The sequence below is a fragment of the Rhinolophus ferrumequinum genome, chromosome 11 (assembly GCF_004115265.2).
Source record: "Rhinolophus ferrumequinum isolate MPI-CBG mRhiFer1 chromosome 11, mRhiFer1_v1.p, whole genome shotgun sequence".
NCBI classification, from domain to species: Eukaryota; Metazoa; Chordata; class Mammalia; order Chiroptera; family Rhinolophidae; genus Rhinolophus; species Rhinolophus ferrumequinum.
This window is the reverse complement of record NC_046294.1, coordinates 39762147-39771411: the sequence shown is the minus strand read 5'-3', so window position 1 is coordinate 39771411 and position 9265 is coordinate 39762147. Positions and strand designations below refer to the sequence as shown.

Genomic DNA, 9265 nt, shown 5'->3' with positions numbered 1-9265 from the left:
GAATGTGAGCAGAAGTGATGGAGACTGCTTACACGCCTGACCCAGAAAACCTCCCCTTATTCACAGGGGATATGTTCTAAGTCCCCCAGTGGAGGCCTGAAACCGTGGGTAGCACTGAATCCTATATAGACTGTTTTTCCCTATGCATACATACATGTGACAAAGTTTAATCTATAAAGTAGGTATAGTAAGAGATTAACAACAATAACTAATAATAACATAGGACAAGTATAACAACACACTGTCATAAAAGTTATGTGGCAGGTTAAAAGGAGTAAACTACAGGGATCCTTAACTGTGCTGGCTTTGCTGTTCTCTGAGTGTTCCTGGGAATGGCAAATTCAAATTTTGATAGCAGCGAAAAGGATTACTTTAAGGTTGAATTAGAGGAAGAAAGTGTGATTCTCACATTGGTTCCAGTTAGTGAGGAGCCTAATGAAGAACGTGAAATGGAACCAAGCATTTCTTCCATCTCAGAAGACAAACTGAAGATTCCTAGGACAGATGATGAAGTTTATCTTCCTCAAACGAGTGAACAGTTCAAAGCTTGTCCAAAACCAATGCTCCCCTTGCCGACCATTTCGCCTTCAATTAATAAAGTGCATTGGGACCCTTTGCGGAACTGGTGAGTACCGATGGCAAATATGAGTACCGATGGCAAAAAATAGACGTTTATCTGAGGCTCAAGGAACATGCACACTCTGAAGAAAAACAAAACATTCCCGAAATACTACAGGAGTCAAGTTCAAAGAAATGCAAGATGATGACCAAGAAAGCAAGGAGTAAGAAAAGTTGTAAGATGAGTGAGAGAGAGCAAACGACCAACAGCGTTGAAGTGATAACTTCAGCTCACGAAGCCATGTTGGCAGCATGGGCAAGACTTGCTGCAAGAGCCGTTCAACCTAAGGCTGTGAATTCATGTCCCATTCCTACTTCTGCTGAGCACTTTCTGCTGCAAAGCTCTGGTGTCAGGTGGTGTGTGGTCCATGGCAGACCTCTCTCGGCAGACAGAGAGGGTTGGGTTCGCCTGCAGTTCTATGCAGGTCAGGCGTGGGTGCCTGACCCTCCTAAGAAGACGATCTCTCTCTTCCTGTTACCGGCCTGCACTTTCCCATACCCAGACCTAGAAGATAATATGTTATGCCCCGATTGTGTTAAGAGGAATAAGAGGATGATGGAAAGATGAACTACAATGAAGAAGTAGAAGCAACCTGGTTTGAACACAACCATATCATTCCTTTTGTATTGGCCATGTCTTAATAAAGAATAAACGGTGGATAGATAGCTCACAGAAAAAAAAAAAAGTTATACGGATGTGGTTCCTCTCCCTCAAAATATTGTACTGCACTCACTCTTCTTCTCATGATGATGTGATATGATACAAGGCCTATGTGATGAGATGAAATGAGGTGAATGAATCACACAGGTAATTGGACGATGTGTTAAGCTACTATTGACCGACTGACGATACATAACAGCCACTGTATGGCTTCTCTTTGGCAAATCCAAATCGCTTGCATTACTGTTCTTGTGCTTTGGGGCTAATATTAAGTGAAAGAGGGTGACTTGAACACAAGCACCACGCTACCTCCATAGTCGATTTGATACCTGAGAGGGCTACTAAATGACTCATAGAGAGGTATTGCATGGATATGCTGGACGAAGAGACGATTCCTGTCCTGGGTGGGATGGAGCAGGACTCACGAAATTGCATCCCACTTCTCAGAATGGCGTGCAATTTAAAACTCATGAATTGTTCATTTCTGGAATTTTCCATTTAATTTTTTTGGATGTGGTTGACCACAGGTAAAGGGAAACTGCAGGAAGGGAAACTGTGGATAAGGAGGGACTACTGTACCCACTCTCTTTCTCCATCTGCTGGCTATATGGAGAGGACACCAGGGACCCCAGCAGTGTGAAAAGCCTCAGGATGAAATAGCCTGAATAATTCTGGAGGTCCCTCACCCTCCCTACTGCTAAGTAAGAAATACATTTACTCATTATGTTCAAAGTTGGGCTCTTTGTGGCTGCAGTTAGCTTCTCCTGACTAATTCAGGGGCCTGGAATCTTTCTTCCCAATCTCTCAGGACTATTTCCCTTCACACAGCTTTCTGGTGGCCCAAAGTCTCTCCTATCTCAGTCAGCTTGACTTTAGAACTTCAGGTTCTCTGATTACTTCTCCCTTTTCCCTCCTATCCCATTCAAGTAACTAACCAAACATAAAACGGAGGGGTTAGGTGAGATGAGAGTGGAAATCCATTCCAGGGGTGTCAGTTAGGCTTCCTGGCATAGAAGTTCCACTCGTGGGAATTTATCCTGAGGAGATTCATCAACAGAAGCAAAAAGATGTCCACCAAAGAATTAAGCATACTAACAAAATAATTAGAACCTGCTTAACTATTCAGCCACAGGGGAAAATGTTAGTAAATTATGGTCAATCTACTCAATTAAATATTATGAATTAAATATGACAGGAAGTCTATATAACAGGATGGAAATCTTATTAATGTACTGTTAAGGGCAAAAAGCAGAATATAAAAATGTGTTCTCACAATAGTTAGTACTGTGTAAATTATATATGCCTGTAGATAAGACAAAGCAGGCAACAAAAAAGTCAGAACTTGATTTGTCAGGATGCTGAAAATATGGGCATGCTTTTGATAACTGTGAACACATTTTTAATGGTCTTTATGCATAAAATTAAATTAAGCTTTTTCCTGAAATGATATTAGTTATGGGTTAGATAAGGTGATTATCAAATCAAAGAATTTATGGGGCATTAGTTTCCCGGTAGGTATTTATGTTTTTAAAAGATGTTTTAAGTTGATAGAAAGCGTGGTGCATGTCTTTGGGCAGGAAGACCTGTTCTTTCTGTTTTCACTTCTCGGAAATAAAGAACAGTTTTGGGTTGTGGGGGCAGACATAAGACTCAAAGATCATTAATTTGCCTGGACTACTTCAGTGATCGTTCAGTAATACAGGAAAAAGACAAAGTCTCACACTCTCAATCTAAGTTTTCAATCCTACCAATAAGACTTTTCAAGCCAAGCATTTTCTACTTGTCAGGAAAACTGAAATACCTTGCTAGAAGGGGTTTTTAAGCAGGAAGGGGTTTAATCCAGGGTATTCAATACTTACTGAACAACGGAAAGGGGCTGAAGGAGCAAACGTCGGGGAAAGCCATGGCTGGCTCTCCGATTTACTTCTATGAGGTCTCAGAAGCAGGAAATCCCAGCAGCCGGGGGAAACTAGCAGTGATCACAGCTGTAGCCCCAAGGCTGGTGATTCACAGAGGAAAGTGCAGACCTCTGAGATACCTCACATCTGCAAAAGCCACATGTTTATTCGTCACTGCCAGAGGAGCGATACAATGTTTTCCAACTATTTCATGCATTCCAAATCGTGTGCAAGTAAGTGCCTCTGATCAGTGGACTCTGCCACAGAACGCTGGCAAGGAATGCTGGAATATTCTAGTACTTGGGCTTTCAGCAATCGCAGCTTGGGGGACAGTAGGCAAGAAGGGGAATGGTACTGTGCTACCAATAGATAACAGCATTACTGTCCTGGCAGTAGAAAGAAGCCAGGTCTAACGTCTCCGACCCCAGGGTAGTTCAAAGAAAGCTTTCTTGACATTAAGGACCTTAAAATAAAAGCTATTTTCTTAGATCCAGGCCTCAGACCAGAAATACAGCACACCGTCCCATTTGCTTCCCCTCCTGTTAATGCAAGGGTAGGCTTACGGTTCGGTCTTCCATGGCTGTGGAGTCTTCTCATGCAGAAGAGAGTGGATGCAAAGGCAGAGCTCTTCTCTGGACCTCTCCTGGCTGGCTGGTCAGATGGGGCTCCGCTCAGGACTTGAGTGGAGAGACTGACATGTTGTCTCTCAGGCAGTTGAGAGACACCAACTACAGTGACCCCATTCCTGGCTTGACTCCAACAACTGGCTATTCCTTTGAACCTACCCTTTTTAAAATCAGAGGTGGGGATGGGAGTATGTCAGATTAGCCAGTGCATAGCCCAGACAGTGTTCAGTGAGGAGAGCCACTGCCCCAAATTCTCCATTTAGCTTTGCTTCCTGATGAGAAATACTCAGATGCTTTATCAATAAAAGTAATATAACACCATCATAACTAATATGCCTGAGAGCTTACTTGTACCGGGTCAGTGCTAAGTGTTTTACATGTAACTTATGTCATTAATTTTGGGAACAACCTTAAGGTAGGAACTATTGTTATATCTGTTTGAGAAAAAGGAGACTTTAGGAATTTGCCCAAGATCCTACAGCAGGGAATAGAAAGACATTTTGGAATTTCACTAGCCTTCTTTTAGAGTGTGCAACAGGACTTTGGGTTCTTTTCACTTTTCCACATTTGCCTGACAGGACGTTCCAAAGAATAATACTTAGGAGCTTAATGTTCAATACTATATTCATTCAATAATACATTCAGGAAAAAAATTAATAATAGGTTACTAGCAGTGAGATGTACTTCTGTGTGTTGTGAAGGAAGGAGGGTTTCTAAATTCACTTAATTTTTTTTTTAATTTATTGGGGTGACAATTGTTAGTAAAATTACATAGATTTCAGGTGCACAATTCTGTATTACATCATCTATAAATCCCATTGTGTGTTCACCACCCAAAGTCAGTTCTCCTTCCTTCACCAAATATTTGATCCCCTTTACCCTCATCTACCACCCCGCTCCCCCCTTACCCTCTGGTAACCACTAAACTATTGTCTGTGTCTATGAGTTTTTGTTTCTCATTTGTTTGTCTTGTTCTTTTGTTGTTTCTGGTTTATATACCACATATCAGTGAAATCATACGGTTCTCTGCTTTTTCTGTCTGACTTACTTCGCTTAGCATCATACTCTCAAGATCCATCCACGTCGTCACAAATGGTCCTAATTCACTTTATCTTAATCTAAACCAGGAAGTCCAAGAAATAGACAAGAACCTAGGCTTCATCCAACCAAGGTTAAATACAACCATGATTGTGATAAACTTCATGCCCTGGAGTCCATCCAGTCCCAACAGAATTTGAGAGGGATCCCTCGTGGGCTGGAAAGGGAGGTGTTGGATCATGGAGTCTGATCTGCCCAGTCCTTGATACCCCCAAACATTCCATTGTCCCCTCAGACACCATCATGAGGGTGCGTGTGCTGCTGCTATACACCTCTGCTTCTCTCCACACTCCATCCACATGCACACACACTTGTATGTCCTCAGCCTTGAAGGGGGCCTGCCCCAGAGCTTGGGGTGGAGGGCCCTGCATTGCACAACCCCAGGAGGTGACATTCACACCCTAGTCCATGCACATGGCATCGCCATGACTCATACAGTCTGCAGCCTGCCCTGCTAGAGTAGATTAACTTAGTGAGGCATCCGGATGGCCAGCCAGACCAGCAGCCACACGCAAGCATCTGTCCTCAGTTGTCTGGCACAGTTCATCGTGGAGGGGTTCATAGCCCTTCCCGGAACTGCACCCACAGAGCAGACAATTCCATTCCAAGGAAGAGCCCTGAGCCAGCAGGAGAACTCTGCGGAGGAGTAGCTGACTGATTCAATGTCCCAGGAGAAAAGATGAAAGGCAACTTGGTATTCTCCCACTAATCAGAGGTGGAAGGACAGAAAGTCACATCCTTAGGCACAGCTGGGACTCCATGGAAACCACATGTGTGGGATGGCCTATGTCTTTCCCTTCCAGGTCAATGATAGGCCAGAAATGGCATTTGCTCTTCCTCCTCTGACAACAGGAGGCCTTTCCTACATCAGAGGTCTTGGAGAGGAGCCATGTCCTCAGGACACAGCCTTGGAAAGGGAATCAGTGCTGTTCACCATGGAGACAACTCCTCCTGGCTGCGCTGGAATGAGATTCATATTATGATCAGGGCAAAACCAGGATCAGGTTCTGTGCCTACTGAGGGTTCCACCAACGAGCAGACCAAGTGCAATTTTTTTTTTTTTTTTTTTTTTTTTTTTTTTTTTACACCAAGAGTCCAGAGGCAGTGAAACATCTTAGCAAGGGAAGCAAAAGATGAGGATCTGAGTGTCAGGTGTGACAGACAAAGGAAGATGAATCATGGGGCAAAAAGGCAAGGGATTAGGAGCAAGGTGAGGAGCAGACACAGGGCAAACAGGAGGTTGAGGCCTAAAGCTGTGAGAACTGCAAGAAGGGGAGCAGGCAGGGGGTGCTTCTAGGAGGGGTGAGTTCTACAACGCAGGGCCAGGCCGGGCCAGTGTTGCTGCACGTGGGTGCAGACACTTGCCTCTTTAGTCTCATTCCTCACTCCTTCCTGCGTGTAGCCTGCGCCCCAATCTGAACACAGCATGCTCTCTCTGGCTTTCCCATCATTCTAAGTGCCTTTGCTCCCGTTTGCCTGCTCAGCTGGTTCCAGCTCTGTGTGGTGTTTTCTGTACTACCCTTCCCTTCTGTGTCTCTCGAATACCATCAACGGATCTCATTATAGCAGCTATCACATTGCGGTAATTATTTTAAATGCCTGTCTCCCCTGCTAATCTGTGAGCTCCCTGGAGCAAGGGCCATAGTCTATTCATCTTTTCACCCTTTGCATGGGGCCTGACATACAATAGGCGTTCAAAAAGTAAAGTGAATGAATTGAAAGAAAAAAAAATTCCTTGGATTCCTCTGAAAAGGCAATTGCAGTAATTTGGATTGTGCAATTTCCATTGTGTCGTTTTTTGAAAAATAGTTTCACTTTCCTCCTACTACAGATGACTCATTCCTGGGGCTAATAATGCATTTCTGAAGTACAGAACTTCACTACATCAAATCTTCTGAAAATCTGTTTATGAGTGTTGTTATCTAAAAACACGATGAGAGCTTGTAATTCCCACTACTCGATGTTGAGTGATGGAATGCTAAGGATGTTTGGGAACCCATTTGATTATTGCAAAGCATCCAAAGAGGAATGGGTGTGTGAAAAATGTAAATAACAATACTAACATTGGCTACATGTACTGAGCACTTAAAAAATGGTGGTGAACGTTGAACATTTGGCTAAGTGATTGGTGCCCCTTACTTCATTCAATTCACATAAAGAACTTTGTGAGGTGCGTATGACTATCTTCATTCAGATGAGAAAACTGAGAATCAGAAAATGTAGGTAACTTGCAGGAAAATGGGCAAAGGTAGGATTTGAACTCAGGTCTGTGTAATTCCAGAACGGGCGCTGTTTACAACAATGTCCCTATTTCTTGTAGACTGAGTAGAAAAGGCACACACTGAGGTTGGATGCTGATTTTGGACAAGACATTCCTGTCCATGCATTCCTGGGGAGTGGTTTCACTTGATCTTAGCCAAAAGGCCGAGAAGCGATTGGGGAGTGGTTTCAAGCAGATAGAAGTGAAGACCAACATCTGTCCCACATGAAGCTCATGTGATAACCAGCCAGCCCCATCCAGCTGTCCCTCTCTGTCCACCTACACATAAGGGCATAAAGACCCTTTTCTGTTAGGAGCAAAGATTCTAGCTTACTGCTTAATTACAACCTACTGCTCTTTGTCCCAGCAGCACCATGGCAACAAGTAGCATTGGCACAAAAACCAAAAGAGAGAAGTGTTGCCTAGCAACATAATAGAACGAGCTTTAGGATTCCGGAGGCTTGAGTTCTAGTTCTGGATCTGACTACCTGGGGCACTGTGGATATGACCCACCTCCTCCACGCCTCAAGTTATTACCATCTGTAAAATGGGGATAATGCCAACGGTCTTAGAAGGTTGTTGCAATGACTACGTGAGAAACAAATCACTCAATACATGTAGGATTACTGTCAGAATCATGATTTTAGGAAGAAAAGCATTACGCACATGGATTAAACCGAAAAGGGAAAAACTTACTAGCTTACAAGACTTACTTTAGCTACTCCATAAGGAGTGTACACTGGAAGAACATTTTTGGAAGGCCATTGAAAAATGTTAATCAAAATTTAAATGTAGCAACATTTCTGCAAAACGTATACAACATTTCGTAAAATTTAAATGACTCAGCAACTTCCCTTCTAGGAAATACCTGCACATGTGCGTAAAGGTAGGCAGATGAGGTGAAGAACTGACAACCACCTAAAATGTCCGTGAAAGAGGAACTGTGATAGAGCAACACAATGGAACACGGCAGGTCTTGATTCACCAACATGGAGAGATGTCTAAAATATAATGTTTAGTGAAATGAAAGGAAGTCACAGACACACACACGCACATCTGTCCACAAATAATCACATAAAAGCACATCTCAAAAGCATGCAAGGATCTATAACAAACTCTTAGTAGTTATCAACTTCTTGCTGCTCGCAGAATAGGCTGTAGATGTTTTCACCACCCTACTTTTGTATATGCCGGTCCATCTGCCTAACATGGTAATCCTCCTTTCCACCTGTGAGCCCTTGCTGGTCCTGCAGCGCGTAGGGAAATATCACCTCCTCTCTGAAGCCCTCCAGGGGACTTCTCATCTCCCTTGTGTCTGTATTGTCTCTTTCACGGCATTGGCACTTCAACGATTTGTTCTGTATGTGACTTTCCCCCTAGGCTACGAGATCCTTGGGAAGAAGAATCACATCTCATTCATCTTTGTCACTCCAGGGCCTACTTGGACCTGAGAGCACATTGAATTGAAACAAGTGGCTCAAACATTGCCAGAAATAAGCACGGGTGGAAGCTCCGAGCGCCAGTTTTCCCAAAGCCACCTTCTCAAACCGTGCTTTTGTGTCCATTCATAGCTCAGAAGGTATGCTGTAAGGAGGAAAGGAGAAGAAAGTCATGGATAAGAGAGAGCTGGGTAGAAATCTCTTGAAACTGAAGTCCCCAGGCATTGACATCGGCCAGCCATTCTTCAATCTGGACAGTAGGTGGCGCAAATGACCTAGATTTCCTTGGCTATCACCTAAGGAAGCCACATGGTAAGATTTTGGGAAAACTGGGAAGATTGTCGCGTCATTCTAAGTCTGTCATTTCTCTGCTCTATTGTACAAGACATAAAGATAGATATCAGTATTCTCCCCTAGGATTTCAGCTCCTAGATAATTGCCTTTCCAGCCACTGTTCTCCACCCTCTTCAATCTACCTTTACTATAGCCAGTTGGTTCTTTGAAAACCCTCCTTCTCATAGGAAAAATGAGTATTTCCATTTCCACCAGCGACTGTGAATATTAGTAAAACCCCTTTGAAGGGCAATTCAGCAATGCCTATGAAAAGGAGAACACTTAGCCTGAAGGAGATGAGCAATAACTCAAGAGTTACTTAAAAGATTGCA

The 9265-nt window shown here is 43.4% G+C and overlaps 1 pseudogene; it reads left to right on the top strand.

The window, feature by feature from the left end:
- The first annotated feature begins 319 nt into the window (after positions 1-319).
- LOC117029602 (developmental pluripotency-associated protein 2-like) lies at positions 320-1204 on the top strand (annotated as a pseudogene).
- The last annotated feature ends 8061 nt before the right edge of the window (positions 1205-9265 follow it).